General features: G+C 66.2%; 1 protein-coding gene across 4 annotated transcripts in view; it reads left to right on the top strand.

The window, feature by feature from the left end:
• OSBPL5 (oxysterol binding protein like 5) overlaps positions 1-16,667 on the top strand; it is a 72,218-nt gene that overhangs the window by 32,054 nt on the left and 23,497 nt on the right. The window contains exon 1 of one of the 4 annotated variants that reach the window (XM_059398943.1): positions 8,034-8,281. The exons of the other annotated variants lie outside the window; for them this stretch is intronic. The gene's annotated coding sequence lies outside the window, so the exon portion shown is untranslated. Of the gene's footprint in view, positions 1-8,033; positions 8,282-16,667 lie in introns of those variants that run through there. 4 annotated transcript variants of the gene reach the window in all.

The following is a 16,667-nucleotide window of genomic DNA, read 5'->3' as shown; positions in this document are numbered from 1 at the left end:
TTCCGGATGCTCCGTGTTGCAGACTTGCTGTTTGTTTGATTTTCTTCTTCTGAAAGCTGGTTTCTGCTTCGAGCCTGCTCCGGTCAAGGCAGCCAGATGAGGAAGGTTGTCGGAGGGTGTGCGGACCCCGAGCTGGTGAGGCTGCAAGGCGACCCGAGATCTGCCCGCGAGCCGTGAGCGAGGCCGCGCGCGGCGATGTGACTTCGCGGCCAGGACGGTTGGTCTCGGTGTGTTCGTTCTCGCCCAGGGTCTCGCGGGGACGGGCGTCCGGTGCGCACGGGTGCCTGCCTGGTTCAGGCTCGGGAGGGCTTGTCCAGAAGCTCTGGGTCAGACGCCACCGGCTTCCCACAAACTGTGAGCGGGGGAGGGGAACGGCGGAACACGGGGCGGACGGACGCCAGCCTGGACCCGACAGGTGCAGCGCGTGGTGCGTCTGGTTGTCCCTGGGGGGCGGAGGGCGGGCAGGGCGCTGCCTGGGGCTGGCATCCCCGGCGACCTGGGTTCTGACCCGGGTGGGGGTACGGCCCTGGTCTAGGAAAGTCACAAGGCCAAACGTCTGGCTGGTTTTCTGTATTTACATTTTATTTTATGGCTGAGACCCCGGCCGTCAAGGCGGGGCCTGCTCAGGTGGAGGGAGCGCGGGCCCCTGGCCAGGGTGGGACCCCACACTCTGAGCGGCTTCTGGCGTGTTCAGGACGCCTTCCGGGTGCTTCTCGGGCTTTCCATGGCTTAATTTCTCCACCGCCGTCTGTACTGTTACTCTGAAGCGCGGCTCTGTAAATCCGCTCACTTTTTACATAAGCGAATTTGTATCTGACAAGAACCGATCAGTTGCTGCGACAGCTAGAAAATCCCCATCGTCTGTCAGACAGAGCCGGGGGCTGCGCGAAGCCAGGAGCGGGTGGTCAGCGCCCCCGCCACCCGCCTCCCTGAGACGGAGGTCGGCAGGACAAAGACCAGACGCCCCTCCCTTGTCACAGGCAGGAGGCTGGAAGGCGACTGTAGAGAGAGGCACGCCGTCCCCAAGACCAGCGAGGAGAGCAGTGTGGCCGCTGCCGGCGGCTCGTCCGCTGTCCGCCCACGCTTCGGGGAGTGTGGGTGATAAACGCATCTGGAGTCTGGCTCTGGAGGCAGAGGGGCCCATGGTGGCCCCTTCCAGGGGCTTCCAGAAGCCGGCCGAGTGGGATGGACAGGCTGCCGCCGGACGGCAGGAGATGACCCCAGCCGTGGGGCTGTGGTGTCGCTGCGTTGCCCGGAGACCCCTCCCCAGGAGACCGGCTGGCATCTGCAGTCACGGGCCGGTTTTCTGCCGGGTCGATGCTGGGACGGTGTCTCAGCCGCACGGGGCTGGGAGGGACGGGGGACGCTGCTCATGGGGGACGGGGCAAGGGGCTGATTTGGACGTGCTCCAGATGGGGCAGAGGGAAGTGTTTGAGCGGAGCTGCCGGCCGTGTCACTCTCCTCCGGTCTGGACAGTGTCCAGAGGCAGGGGGCCTCGGCCTGGTCCTTGGGGCAGGGAAGGAAGCCCCACTCAGCTTCGGTTCAGGCCACTCCCGCTCACAGCTTTGACCTTGAGCTGAGGGCCTGTGTCCGGCAGGAACTGCTGTGACGAGGACCGCATGCTGGGCGGGAACCCACAACCACAGAGGCCTCCCAGCATCTCCCCGTTCCGGAGCAGGAGTCCCAAATCCAGGTGTGGGGAGGCTCGAGGAGACGACCCTTCCTGCCTCATCCGGCGTCTGGGGCTGTAGCTGTGTCTGGGCGGCGGCCGCGGGGCTCCGGCCTCTCCCCTGTCTTCACGGGCCCCCCCTGCATCTCTGTGTGTCCTGTTCTCATACAGGAGCATCGTGGTCGGGCCGGGCCCACCCTCCTCCCCTGTGGCCTCGTCTTCACTTGGTCACCTCTGCAAAGGCCTTACTTCCAAAGGTGGCCACATTCGCGGGTCCCAGGGTTAGGATGTGGACATAGCTTGCGGGGGGGGCCACCGTTCAACCCACTGTAACCGGGAGAGGGTGGCCACAGCGGGCAGCAGCCGGGAGCTCTCTGGGATGCGGAAAAGGGAGAGTTAAGAGCCGGGCTCAGCTCTCCGGGGTGATGGAGAGACGAGGGACCGTTCTAGAAGCACGGAAGTGACACAGGTACGGTCACACCGTCCTCCCAGCGGTCCTGGGCCTGGGTCCAGGAGCTGCCTTGTGTTATACACGAGAGCTGAGCTGGGAATGAACACAGTGTGACCACTGGGGCAGGACATGCACCCCATGAGGGAGGGGTTGTGCCCTGCGCCCCCTCACCAGTGTGTCCATGTGTTTCCACAGCACCCACCCCCGCTGGGCACAGGCCACCAGCCCCGACATCCAGGATGCAGGAGGCCAGGGTCTTCAGCCTCCAGGCCCCTGTCCTGCCCCTGAGATGTCCCTGCCCCCGAGTCAGACCTGGGTGCGTTGTGAGTGCTCACATCCAGGCGGCAGCACAACTCTGTCCCCGAGGCTCCGAGCTCCTCCCACTGGACGGCTCTCTGCTGCCCCCAGGCCTGGAGGGGGAGCCCGAAGGGGGGCCGCTGTGACCAGGGCACCCAGGAACCAGAGCATATCCCTCAAAGAGGGCCACCTCCAAACAGAAAAGGAGAAAACAGTGCCCTGGGACTCAGGATCCTGAGACCAGATATCTCCTCGGTGCCCCTCTGCAGGGGGGGGCTGCTGTCCCAGACACGGACACACACACTCACAAACACGCTCTGGTCCTGAAGCCCCTTCCCGTCCGGATCCGGAGCGCTGCCCCCGGGACAGCTGTGCCCTCGGGGGAGGCCAGGCTAGCGGGGGGCATGGTGGCTGCTCAGGTCACTCCTGATGCGCTGATGATGTGCGGCCCGGTGTCCACATGCTGTGTGCACACGCCCGTGTGTGGCTGTGCGTGTCCGGGGTGGGGGCAGTGAGCACTCAGAGTGGAGAAGGGGGCAAGCGGACCCCGCACCCTTGGGCGCCAGCAGCTGTGCCCTGGAGCGCACGGAGAGTGTCCAGGTCCAGGCTGGGGCGGTGGCCACCCGCAGACATGTCAGGTCGGGGAGAGGTGGTGATGATCAGACAGACAGGAAGGGACAGGAGGCTGCCCTTGCCTTGGGGGAGCTCCGACCTGTGCCGGGGCCGGGGTGCTCCATGGCACTGACGACCTGCCAGGGGGGCTGTTGGGAGTCGCATCTGCCCTGGGCAGCCAGACGGCCGTGTGTTAGGGCCGGCACCTCTGAAGGGGGCTACGCTGAAGGCTGGGGAGTCCTGGGGATTGGGTTCCCAGCCAGTGGGAGTGCACAGTCTCGGGGGCCTGCAGACCACAGGGATGCTCCGCGGTGGCTGCTGCCTCCTCTTCCCCCTCGTGGTCCCGCCGGCTCTGGGTCCTCAGCACCTTCCCTGTCTCGGGGAGGTCCGGGGGCCTCCACCCAGCTCGCTGTCACCTTTTCTGCAGAGGTGACTGGCTCCTTTTCAGTCTTTGAAACTCTGAGCCTTCCTGGGGGGTTGGGACTGGTATGGGCTCGTTTCTTCTCTTGCTTGAAACCTTTTAAGAAATTCTCCCTTTACGCCTTCCAGAGAAAGCTTTCAGCTTCTCCTTTTTCACCGTAGAGCGTGGAAAATGTCAGATACACCTAGAAGCAGAGGGGACGGTGGAACAGAGGCCCCTGGGCACCCCGCGGTCGCTGACGCCAGCCAGGCGGTGTCGCATCCACCTGAATGCGGTTTAAAATAGCTTTCTGTGCTCACCCCTCTGCTCCCTCCCCCTGTTGTCTTTCTTGGGCCACATGCCTTTGTCAGCACCGGCAGGGAGGGAGGCGTAGCCTGTGGACCGTGGGAGGGTGCCGGGGGGGCCCCCTCCCCCCGAGGCTCCCCTCCAGGTCTGCGCCCGTTCCTGGGACCGGGCCCTGTGGCCACCCACCAGCACTGCAGAGCACAAAAGGCAGGGAAGGTTCTGGAGCTGGCCCCCCTCCCAGAGACCCCTCATGAGCTAGACCTCCCCGTGGGGTTGAGCCCCCCTCCCAGAACACGCCCTTCCTCCTTCCGCAGTGGTGGGCTTCTGGGAGCAGAGCCTCTAGCTCTGCCTGTGCTGGTGGGCTTCACCCTGGCGTACCCCGACCCCGTCTGTTCTTGGCCACTCAAGCGAAAGAGAGGTCAGTGGTTCAGCCCAGTGTGGCTACTAGGCGCCTAATGTATACACAGCCCAGTGGGCCGGACACTCTGGGAAGCATTCGTTAGCACCTGCTAGTCGCCTGCGCTGGCTGCGCCCCAGCCCCGCTGCGGCCCCAGGATCCAGGCCTTCCCTCCTCCGTGCTTCCTCCCGGCTGGTGATGGCTCTGCTGGGGCGTTTTCTACTGTAAAGCCACTCGCGCTCATCGTGGGGCCTGAACAGATGGGGGAGGCCCCGTCACACACGCTGGTTCACACAGACGGATGGCCACAGTCCCTGTCCCGAGGCACCGCTTGGCACCGTGGCACGTGGCTTCTCCTGAGCCCCCACCCTGCCCCGTTGCGAGACACGGATCCCGCTGCCCTGGTGCGGCCGCGCATATGGACTCGGTGCTGTGGCTCCTTCACCGCCCACACCCACCCGTGCGTGGCGTCGTCTTCCTGCGGACAACACCGCAGAGCACGTCCCTCACGCAGAGCCCAGGAGATGGGATTTTGGTCCCGGCAGTGAATCTTCGGAAGATCCGAGCGCGGGGTGGCCGGCCTCGCTTTTACAAACGGCCCTTCCGTCTGCGTGTCCACAGTGCCTGCCTCTGAGCTGGGCCAGCGGTCAGTCACCGGGATGACCGGCATGGTACAGTGGGCCGGGGGGTCCCCAAAGCAGAGCGCTTCCCACCTGCAGACCGCGATCTGTCACTGTGGTCCCGGCTGGTTCTGTGACAAGGCTTCCCCACCCTCACCCCACCCCCAGGCAGCTCGAGGTCAAGGGCAGCCCCCTGCCAGGCCCCCCGGGGACACAGTATAAGACACGTCCACGCTGAGGGCTGCAGACGAGCGAGCAGGCCTGCTCCAGCCTCCAGCCTTCCCCGTCCCGGGGCAGGTGCCTGGGGCTCCTCCACAGTCCGGAGGACACCCACCCCCGGTGCCCTCGGGATGGGGCGAGGTGTGCAGCGGGTAACCTCGAGGTGTTGGTGGGAAAGCGCCTCTGCCAGGTCCACGGTCTCTCCCCGGTCAAGCCCGGGTGCCTAGATTTACCGAGGGGGAAGCGGAAGGCTGGAGGTCGCGCGAGTGGGCAGATTGCCCGGGAGCCGTGCTGGGCCGTCCCCAACTGAGGATGTCAGTCTGTGTAGTCCTAGCTCGGGACAAGGCTGGGGGCGGCTGTCGCACCAAGACCCCTCTGTCCTCCACTGAGCCGGGTCTGGAATCCCAGCCCCTGTGTGGCGGGCGTGGCGGGGAGGGAGCGGGAGGCACGTGAGTAAATGGAGGTGCCGCCCCCACGGTGAGGGGTGCTCCACGCGGCCCCGTGCTCTGGCGGTTCGTGCTGCTCTGTGCCACACGCTGTTTCCCAAGCCCTGCAGCTGCCCCCAGACTCCCCCCTCGTGCCGAAAAGAAACCTGCCCACTCCCAGGAACCCCGGGGCACACACCGGCGCCCTCCGGCCACTAAGCAGTCCTGCTAGAGACGCGTGGCGGGAAGTACGGTGGAAACCCGGTGTTGAAGCAGACAGCCAGAGGCAGCCCGGACGCCCTGTCCCCAGGTCCAGCCTCGGGGCCCGTGGGGGCCTCCTGGCCTCCTCCCGGGCTGGACGCTCCCCTTGCGTCTTCTGTCACCCTACACGCAAGGGCCCTGCAGGTCCACTGCCGGGATTTCCTTCTGCCCTCCCAGAGAGCGCCCGGGATCTCCCTCCCTGCATGAGCTCCAGCAGACGCCCAGACGGCTCTCTGGGCTCCTGGGGCCGAGGCGCTGGGGCTGGTGCGGCCCAGGCGGGGCGGACGGACGGTTCACAGGTGCGGCTGCTCCCAGGGACCGTTTGGAGCAATTTTCAAGCTGATCCCTGGATAGCTCTCAGCCTACCCAGGTCCTCCGGTGTGCTGCCGGTTGGCACCACCTTCCTCCAGTGACAAAGCAAAGGCATGTGATGAGCCAGCACCCGTTCCAGAAGGACCCGGCCCCGACCCTTCCTAGACTTGGTGCTCTCACCAATAAGACGTGCACTCGGTTCTTGCTGGTTTGGGCAGGGTCTAAGGGGTTTGAGTCTGGAATACCTTCTTCAGCTCGCACCAACCCCCGGGATGCCAGGGCCCTGATGGACATGGCTGTTCTGAGCTGTGGGGACCTGAGCTGGCCCTGGGCAGAGCCAGATCCAACCCACCATGGCCAGGCTCAGCACCCAGGGAGCCGTGCTGGCTTGCTGGAAGGTTCTGGGGTGGGTGGGTGGCAGTGAGCTGGGTGCTGAGGGGGGCCGCTGCTGGGGCTGGAGGAGGACGTGGGCAGCAGCGAGGCACCATTGGCCCGGGGACATGCACAGGTGGCGTGGCCAAAGGCAAAATGACCGAAGCTCTCTGGCTTTGGGGGCTGGGTGTGGAAGCAGGCCAGCAGGGGTGGCCAACAGCTTCTGGGGCTTGCTGGGGCTTCTGGTAGAAGGGCAGGGGCAGGAGGGTCTGGGGCGTCGTGCGGGAGGTGGCTGGAGCCCTGAGGGGGCGAGGGGCCCACGCTGGATCTGCTGAGGGCACTCGGCAGCAGTGAGAGGACCCAGGAGGTCATCAGCCTAGGCCAGGCGGGCGTGAGGGGCCATCCCGATCCCGGAGGCTCCATTGGGAAGCCCTGCCGGGAGTTGAAGGGTGACCCCCGGAGAGATAGACCATCGTCCTAACCCCAGACCCTGAAGGTGTCCTTCCTTGGTACGTTGGGACTTACAGTCGGACCAAAGTGAAGGGTCTCGGTATGAGTTCATCCTGGATTGTCTGGTGGACCCTAAATCCAGTGACTTGTGGGAGACAGGAGAGGGAGTTTAAGACAGACACACAGGGACGGGGCCGCGTGACCTCGGAGGCAGAGGCTGGAGGGACCGGCCACAGACTCCAGACGCATGGAGCCCCCCAGGGGAGAGGCAGGAAGGACCGTCCCCCGGAGCCTCCAGAGAGTGCAGGGTCCTGCCCACACCTGCAGTTGGGACTTCTGGCCTCCAGAACCGGGACAGAATGAGTGACTGCAGCCAAGCTGTCCAGCGAGTGGCCAGCTGTCCGGGCAGCCCCAGGACACTCCTGCACCCCGCTTTAGGGAAACTTGTTAGATGTCTTCCAGAAGCCTTGAGACCCAGTGGAGCCGCCCTCCCAGCCCCGCCCGGCCACCTCTATTGTCAGCGGCTGACACGGGGGCCGGACTTGGGGCTCACTGGGTTGCTTCTCAACTGGGGGAGTAGGAGGGGGCCAGGGCCCCGGGGGGAGCCCTCCAGGCCTTCTGCTTCCACCTCCACCGGCTGTCGTTGGCTCTGGGGGGGTGTCCGGCATTCTGCCCTGGTTAGAGAGGAGAGCCTGGAGGGGAGGTCATGTGCTCACCCCATGGGGGGCCCTCCCACACCCCGGATGATCCGGGAATCTAACCCCACCTGGCGCCGGGAAACCACTGGGACCCCAAGCATCACCAGCAGGGGCTGGGATAGGCTGTCTCTTGACACCGAGCTGAGGCTTCTTGGACCAATGGCACGTGCCCAGGGCTGGGTTCCCCCCTCCCTGTCCGAGAGGGCAGGCATTGGTGGAGGGACTGGGGGCTGTCAGTACCCAACCTGGTGGGCAGGTGTCCGTAAAGCCCACCCCGACCCGGAAGGACACATCATGACCCGGGGCCAGCCTCCCCTCACTCGTGGTGTCATTTTCAGCTGTCACCCGCTGTTCACAAGGTGCCTGCTGGTGCTTCATGCCTTGGGACTTGTCATCTCCTCCTGTGAGCGCGTGTCTGGGGACAGACCAAAATGCAGGCTCAGATTCCCGGCCCTGAGAGCTGTCGGGGGGCCCAGCCTTGGGGCTCCGGCTCTCCAGGGGTCTCTGGACCCTTCTCCGTGTCTCGGTGACTCCACTGGACAGCTCCCAGATGGCAGGATTTGGGGCTGGATGGCATCTGCTTCAACATCTGGAAAATGGGCTCGGGCGTGCCCACCGTGCTCCAGAGAAAGGCTCGAGGGTCCCGGGCCAATGCCACACAGCTTGGGGAGAGCCGGGGTCCCATGGTGAAATTCAGCTTTCTAAAGAAGACGCAGCTGCCCTCACCGAGCGCTGCCGCAGCTCCTTCCTGCACGGCGCCCGGCCCCGCCCCCCGACGTGTTGCTTTCGCGGGTGAGTCTGAGTCCCCGCGTGGACAGGCCACGGCGCGCTTCCCCATCGGTCTGCGGGGGGCTGGGCTGCCAGCACGCTTGGGCGGTCTTGAACATGTGTGTTCGCATTGCTGTGTGGACCTTTGTTTTCATTTCTCTCTTCGCCTCTTTAGGGACCCTTGGCATGGTCCCCCAGCCCCCCTGTTTTCTCGGATCAGGCCGTGACACTTTCTTAGCAGGAAGTCAGGCGACCTCGTGCAGGCTTGGCTCAGGACTGGGATGATAGGCTCCCGGGGGGGCGGGGGGCTGGTGGGTGGGCCTGGGGGCCTGCAGACTTGGCCACCACACCCTGGAGATGCCGGGTCACCTTCCTGAACGGTCCCTTACCGTGGAGGACAGGAAGAGGTGCTTGGCTCTGTGCCTGCCTGGTCCCGCCAGACTCGCAGGCTCGCTTTCTGCGCCAGTCACGTGACTCCTGACGGAACCAGTTTCCCCAGATGCTGCCAGGGAGGGGCGGGGGAAGCCGGGGCTGTGGGCCGGCTGCAGCCCGACTCGGGGTCACCGCCAGCTGCCACAGTCGCTTACCCCAGAAGGGCCCAGAAAGTGGGTTCCCTTCACACCCCAGCAGCTGCCCACCCAGCCCGTCAGCAGGGGAGTAAGGCCTCGTGCTGGAGGCTGAAGGGAGGGGCCTCGGGCCATGTGAGACCCCATCGGCTTCGCCCAGGAGAGGTGCGCTCGGCCGCTCCCCTGGTGGAACGTGAACCAGCAGGGCCCGGCCGCACAGCACGTAGTGGGTGCGCTGGGCTGTGGGCAGCCCCGCAGACATTCTGTTCTGCTCCGGCTCTCAGGACAGTCCCGGCAGCTGTGGGGCGATCCCCGGGGCTCAGCATCCCCTGCCCTAGGTGAGCTGCCGGTCGGGGGCCTCCCCTAAGCAGCCCCATGCCCCGGGCAAGTCCACTCATCCTCGGGGCTCAGTTACCACATCTGAGGAATGGAGAGAAGGCAGGAGAAGGGAGCATTTGGGGTCGTCTTGCTTTCAAGACGTTCCTCCTCCCAGCCCCTGGACAGAGGGGGAGGCCGGGTGGGGGGATCGTGCCTGCCGCCCTCCTCTGACTCACTCCGCCTCCGGGGCCGGTGAGGACGCAGTGCAGGGGTGGCGTGCGCACGTTGGTGGACCTTCTGCTGTGTGAGAACTGGGACTGAGGGGGAGGAGGGAGTTCCTGGTTGACGCGAGGACTCACCTCCGAATCCGGGGAAGCCAGGCCTCCCTGGGCCCCTCCATCCACGCGGCTCGAGGGGTGACCGAGCCCCGAACCCCGTGAAACCTGTGTGCACCTCCGTGCTGTGCAGGCATGAGCTTGAGCCCTTTTGGAAGCCCCACTGTGTGGGGGACCAGGGGCCGAGGGGCTGGACCCGTGTGCTGGGGCGGAAGGGAGTCTGGGGTCCGTGAGACACGTCCTGCCGTTGACAAAAGGGGGTCACAGCTCTGGGTGGCATTTCCACCCGCGAGGAGGCCTTGGTGGCCCCTGCTAGCAGGGGCTCTGCTCCGCTCAGGGGGCAGGCGGGGCACTTGGTACCCATATTAAGGCTGTTAGAGCTGAGCGTCATTTGTAGGAGCAGAGGAGACAACGGGGGGCCAGGGTTCTGCCCTTCCAAGGCGGGGAGGCATTCCCGCCCAGGTCTGGACCTCGTTCCCAGCAGAGGAGAGTGGGGGCTTCATTAGGAAAGGAGCCTTCCCCCCCGACCTGGACGCCCATGAGTCCGAAGCCAGGCATTAAGGAGGGAGCCGTGGAATCGCCCGCCGGGTGGGCAGCCGTCCGACGTGTCTTCTGGGATGTATTTTGAATAGTTAGTTCTGGGAGCAACTTTAATCATGTTGACCCGGGCTCCTGCTCCTGCTCCTGCTCCTGTCTCAGCCCTCCTGGGGCCGGACCTTAGCAAAGCAAAGGTGCGCTGTGGACGGGAGGCAGCTGTAGCCAGAGTGGGGCAGGGCAGGAGCCGGCCGAGATCCTACTGTGCTCCAGGGACATCCCACCCGGCCCAAGCCCGCGGCCAGTTCTGGGACATGACAGCCGCGTAATTACCGCTCAGCGTCCGCCGGCCCGGATTCCCCCGGGGCTGCGAGCAAACCGAGGGTCCCCGTGTGCCCGTCGGCCCGGCCACCAGGGTCGCTCCAGCTCTGTCTGAGCCCTCCCTCAGCCTGGCATCCCCAGGTGGTGGCTTCCGTGGGGACGCGGCTCCTTATGAAGGGAGACCGCGCTGGTTCCCAAGGGCCCTGTCGCCGAGCCTCCCGGGGACCTGCGGCGCACCTGTGCTCCTCCCACACCGGGCTTCCTTCCTTCGGGCTTAGTGTTAGCCCCAGTAATAGTGCACGTGTGTTGGCAAGCAGTGCACCCCCGAATGCTGCCTCCCCCTCCCCTCCCCCCACTCCCATCGGGGATGAAAGTGAGAAGGAAGAGCACTGTGTCTGCGTGTGCGGGTCAGGGTCTTCCTGGTGTGTTGGGGGCGGGGCTGGCGCAAGCCCAGAAGGGGGGGAGCCGGGAGCCCCCAGCAGCCTCCCAGTCGCTGGCTTGATGCCGTGCCACAGGTGGGTAGGGGGACACTGCCTGTCCCAAGGTCCCGGCTTCCCCTCTTTCTGCCTGGGGAGGGCCCCAAGACCAGGCTGGGCTGGCAGACGTGGTGGCACCGTGAAGCTCCAGGCACAGCCCTGGACCGGCCTCGGGGACAGACCAGTTGGATTTCTGTGGTGGGAAGGCTGGACGTCACATTTCCACAGACCCCACGTAACCAGCAGCCCGGGACCAGGGGCTGTACAAAGGGGGTCCTTCGAGATCGGGGGCCCGTCTCCTCGAGTGCGCCAGGGCGTCCCCACCCAGTGCCAGCAGCTTGGGCCCAGGCAGGCTGGCATTTGAGACAGGCCACAAGAGCCCGTGAGGAGAGAGGGCACGGGACGGTCCGGCCATCCTGCGGGCCACCCCGTCCTGAGATGCGAGATGTGCAGAGTGGGAAGCCGCCGTCTGAGCAGGGAGGGGAGAAACCAGCCTGAGGGCTCAGCCCTCTGGTGGGGCCCGGCATGGGGGGCTGTCGGAGGGGCCCGGCCTGGCTTCTCCTCTGCACAGGCTGGTCCTCGGTAGGACTGTCACTAGGGGGGTCCCAGCCCGGGCCTGCTCCCGACTCCTCAGCCGAGGGCTGATGCCCCCGTCCAGGGCCCCAGCAGGGTTGGGCTCCCGCACTCCCTCCTCCCGGCCGCCCTGCCCCATGTCCTTGTTCCTGCTGTTTCCTGGCTCCTTCAGGGAGGGGTCCCCACGCTTGCCTACCTGCTGGCCCCAGAGTCCCCTGACGGGAGCAGCTGCAGAGGGTCCCGTGGGGGTGAGGGGGTGGGCCGTGGAAGAGACCAGGCGGGGGAGTCTGGAGGCGAGCATAGGCTTGGCCGCGCTCCTGCGGCTCTCCTGGGGTCAGCAGCGCTTGGCCGTCTGCAGCCCCGGGGTCCCAGCCTCGGGGACAGTGAGGCACACGTGAGCTTCGTCTCCTGGCAGCCGGTGGCCCACTTTGTCCAGCTTTCCTGTCAGAGCCCGCCCAGCCTCGAGGCTCCAGCCCGCGGGGAGGGGAGGTGAGCAGTGTGGGCTGCAGACGGCCATGTGCCCGGCTCCAGCCACGTGCCCCGCTCTGGCAGCCAGCAAACCGCCTGTCTATCCCACAACCAGGGCAGCAGTGGCCGGTGGGGACAGCAGAGGCCACCCAGGACAGAGGCCAGGCCCCCCCAAGATGGGGGTGAGAGCATCTCTCCTGGAAGAGGATGTGGGGCCTGAAGCCCCCTCCCTCTTACAGACGTGGACACTGAGAGTGATCCGGGGCCCCCTGCAGGCCTGGGTCGCCTAGCTGGCCTCCCAGTGCCCCCGTTCTGGTCGCCCTCCCCACCACACCCCTGCCCCAGAGAGCCCCACTGCCGAGCGGTGGCATCTGAAAATCAGTGCCCTTGCTGTCGGGACAGAGGGCAGGGTCGGGGAGGGACACGGTGGGGTCAGGCCCGCAGGGGACCACGTGGAGTCCTGCCGGGGGACCGGGTCCCCTAGAGCTGGGTGGGAACAGTGTGTGCCGGGGAGGGCGGGCGGGCGCGTGCCAGGGCCCGGTCTCAACCCCCAGCCATATGGCCCGGCTGAGCCGGCCTGGGAACACCCGGGTCAGCAAGCACTTCCTGCCACTTCCCCAGGGCCCAGCCACACTTGGCGGCCGTATCTGGGAAGTGTCTCTCCTGCCCAGGCTCCTGCCGTCACCAGCCTGGCCCCATCCGCTCCTTTCTGGGCCTGGGCTTGGGCCTCCAAAGTACAGAAGGGACTCGGGGCTTGACGCTGCATCGCCAGAAAGGGCACGGGAACGGGTCCCGCCGCGGGCCCTCCCCCCCCCCTCACCGTTTTCCCTTTGGGGCCTAGGTTTCTGCATCTTGAAAACAGGATGGTGAGGTCTGCCCCCGTCTCTCCTGTACCGTAGGCAACCCCTGCAGTGGAGGACATGCATGGAGGGGCCCGTCCCTGGACGGACTGGAGACACCCCAGCTCCAAAGCCCCTTAGGCCCCAAACACCCCGGCCCAGATGCATTGGGGTGGGCACGGCATGGTCCCGAGGGACCAGCTCCCACACCCCAAAACGCACGTGGGTGCTCTGAAGAGGCTGCAGCTCCCGTGGCCCAGTTTGAGCCCAGGTGGTCGCTGCCGCCCGGGGACCGCAGCCAGCCCAGCATGCTTCTGGAAACCTCTGCTGGTGTCTGCTCTCTGGAAGGGCCCTCCCTCATTGCTGGGCTAGACCATGAGGCGGCCTCCGTGGGGGGCTCCGGAGCCCCACGAGGCTTCCCACCGGCAGGGTCCTCGGGGTCACGAGCCTTGGGACCTGCCGAGCTCTCCGTGGGCTGGGAGGCTGGAGACCCAAACGGGTGGCCTCACGTGGCTTCATCCCTGAGCAGCTCCGTGATTCCGGAGTGTTTTCCCCATAGCCTTTCACAAGCCACCGGGTCCAGACAAAAGTGCAGGCACAGCCACGTCGGTGGTGCCATGGCCGTGGCGGTAGTGGCCAGACCACAGGCACCCGTGTCTCCTGCTCCCACCGGCGACGGAGAGGAACCTCCATTCATAGACAGGTGCTCGGAGGTACACGCGGCCGAGAGAGGCCCATAGCCGTCAGAGTCTGGACGTTTCTCCCCAGCTCTGTGTGGCCCCCAGACCTCTGTGGGGTGGAATGTGTTCAGAATTGTCCCCTCAGTTCTGTGCCTGCGGTGGGGATGGAAAGTGAGTTCGTTCTTTTGGATTCTGCTGGATTCCTTCTTGGCCTCAGCCCTCCCACTGAAAGCTGAGGCTTGGCGAGTTTTGGCCCAGATAACCAGGCTGTGCGTCCCGCCTGCCGAGCCCCGATAAGGCACCAGTGACCTTTCTTTATAAGGGTCTCATTGTTCCGGCCCGAGGGTGGGCGTCTGGGTGGTGGTAGAGGGGACTGTGCTCGGTGGCAGGAAACTGCCCAGGACGCAGCTTGCAGTGGGGGGCAGGGCACCGTGCTGGCTCTGTGCCTACACCCCAGGCCTCGCTCTCGGCCAATGGGCCTTGGCTCAGAATCAGGGAGCCTGTCACCTGGCAGGTCCCCAAACTAGTGTTTGAACTCGGGAACATGGGGCTGGCCCAGGCCGGGACAGAGTCTGACCTGTACCTGTCTGCTCCGGGCCAGCCCCACAGGGGAGCGTGGCCCACGGATGTCCCGGGGCTCTCATGCCCCAGGCGGGAGACTGGAGGGGGTACCCCTGAACCCTTGGGCAGCTGGAGCCCAAGCCCGGGTGGGCCTTCGGTTTGCCCATCATGGGTGCAGCCCTGCGGGGGGGCTGGCTCCGTGGGGGCTGTTTCCTCATCTCTCCTCGCTCCCCTCTTCAACCCTCTCTCCCTGCCCTCAGGCTCCGGGGTGGGCTGCGGGTGGGGATGCCCCTCCCAGGGCCTGTGGGCCTTCAGGTTTCACCGCGAGGAGGACGCCCAGCGTCCGGGTCGGTAGTCCGGGCAGCCCGCAGCCTCCCGGTGCCCGGTTCCCCGGCCCCCATCCTGCTCCCTGCCAGCACCCAGAGCGCAGGGCTCGGCCCTTGGCCGCACGGGGCTCTCTGACGTTCACGCCCCACGCCACACCTGGCTTGGCAGGCAGGCGGGAACAGGAAGCTCTCTGGGGCGGCGCTGCAAATCCTCCCAAACCGACCCTGGCCGCCTCTCTGGGATCCGCCCCTGACCCGCAGGAAAGGAGGAACGGGCCGTTGGTCCTGTGGCCTTGGCGCACCGCAGGGACCTCCGGGGTCCCGGAGCCCTGGGCCATGCTGCGAGCCCCTACTCCGGGCTTGTGTGGGATAGACAGTGAGCAGGACAGACAGACGCCACCCCCTCTCCTAGAGTGTGCGGCGTCCTGTGGGGAAAGCACGAGAGAGGGACACTGAAGGTTCTGAACTCCCAGTGCTATGTGGAGCATTTGCCTACGTGAGGGGAGAGGGGGCAGCCCTCCGGGAAGGGGCATTGATGCTGAGTGTGGGAAGGGCCCCACCAGGCAGAGATGGGGGCCAGGGCGTTCCAGGGAGGCCCTTGGGCACGGGCTCTGCGTTTCCCAGGGACAGAAAGGGGCCCGTGTGGCCCGGACAAGGAGTGGGAGGAGGGGCGGGGTCGTGGAGGGGCCGGGGGATGGGCGCGGAGGGGATTGGGTCTGGACTGTGTTCCGCCGCTGGGGAGATGTGACCTGGATTTACTTTTGCTGTGGATCCAACGGCCTCGACCGCGGCAGAGAGAAGCACCCAGTGTCCACAGCAGCCGGGGCGGGCAGTGGGAAGACAAGGCCGCTGTGGAGACCCTGCGGCCCTACTGAGTAAGAGGGCTGCGCGCCCGATCCGAGGGGGCTCCTGGGGGCCCAAGCCCGAGGTGGGGCGTCGGGACAGAGGGGACGCCCGCTGGGGCACACCCGCACTGCGTTCGGCGGGGAGGGCGTCTGTGTCCGCATTAGGTCATTTGAATGTCACCTCTGATGGGTCTGATAGGGGGTCACCTGGGTCACCTCTGATGGCTAAGAGAGGGGAGGCGGGATATCAGGCTGCTCGGTTGACGGGACGGAAGGATCCATGGAGGAGGGAGGGGGGAGAGATGAGAGGTCGGTGGACAGATGGTGGACGGACGGACAGAGAGGCGGATGAGGAAGGAAGGGTCAGCCGGTGGATGGCGGGTCGGGGGGGAGGAGAGAGAAGACGGTGTGGGACGGTGGGGAGGGACGGCACAGGTGCACGGGCGGGGGAGCTCCCAGAGTCCCGTGGCCTTCAGCCGTGCCAGGAGAAGGCCCGCTGTAGGGTCTGAGAAGGTCGTGCCCTTCTCAGGGCACAGGATCCTCGTGCCCTCCCCACTCCGCCCTGCATGGAGCTGAGGCGGCTGTGAGCCGGTCTCAGGCGATGTGGGCGAGACTCAGGCCCTAGCAGAGGCCCCCGGGGAGGGAGGCCTGCCTGTGCCACCGGCCCTCGTGGCTCTCCCGGGGGCCCCTCTAGGTCCAGGTCATGCCTGACTTCCCTGGCAGGCTGCCCCTGTCCGCTGACCCTGCCACGCACGGGTGCGCCGCCCAGACGCCCACCCTGCTGGCCTGGTACCCGGGCTGCTGGACGCTGAGCCGAGGCCTGGGAGTGCGGGCGGGAGCGGGGTTCCGCCGTCGGTCCCAGGGGCCTCAGGCTTGGGCCTGGCCAGTTAGTAGCTGTCTTGACCTTGGGCCAGAATCCCACCCTGTCTGAAAACCCGTTTCCCTGTCTGTCAAAGCACGACGGCCACAAGCTCAACCCGGTGACAAGGTTAAGAAGGGAGGGTCTGGGGGCCCGGGGGCCTTCACTCTGACCCCAGGCCGGGGCTGCCATGAATGCTTGGGGGCCACCCTGCCCACCCCCAAAGCCCTGTGCAGTCCTCTCTCCCACCAGGCCCCAGCTCCGTCCTAAGAGGCCCCGGGATCTGTCCTGGACCTGGCGGGAAGCCGTGGGCCTACCCAGTGCGGCGGCCCAGGCCCCAGACCTGGCAGTGAGGCGGCTCCATGGGCCTTTCCCGAGCAGGTCCTCAGGCAGTGGACGGAGCACGGGAATGGGAGCCAGAGTCTCTGTCCGGCACCACCCCCGGCCGTGACCATGGGCAAGGCCTTTAGCTCCTCGAGCTGCCATTTCCCCATCTGTAGCGTGAGCTGTCAGCCCCTGGGACCTACCGTCACTGGTCACCTGCTTGCGCCAGGCCTGCCCCGGACCCTGCTGTGAGGGGACAGGGGGACCCTGGAGGAGGCCCAGGCCCGCTCAGGAGTGCTGGTCTGGGCGGCCGCGGGGCTGTTTCGGGCTGGCTTTGGGGTGGGAAGGAAGCCTATTCAGGAGTGCCGGCCTTGGGGAGAGTGTG

Source organism: Mustela nigripes, chromosome 1 (assembly GCF_022355385.1).
Source record: "Mustela nigripes isolate SB6536 chromosome 1, MUSNIG.SB6536, whole genome shotgun sequence".
NCBI classification, from domain to species: domain Eukaryota; kingdom Metazoa; phylum Chordata; class Mammalia; order Carnivora; family Mustelidae; genus Mustela; species Mustela nigripes.
The sequence above is the reverse complement of the archived record's forward strand: the minus strand, read 5'-3'. Positions and strand labels throughout refer to the sequence as shown.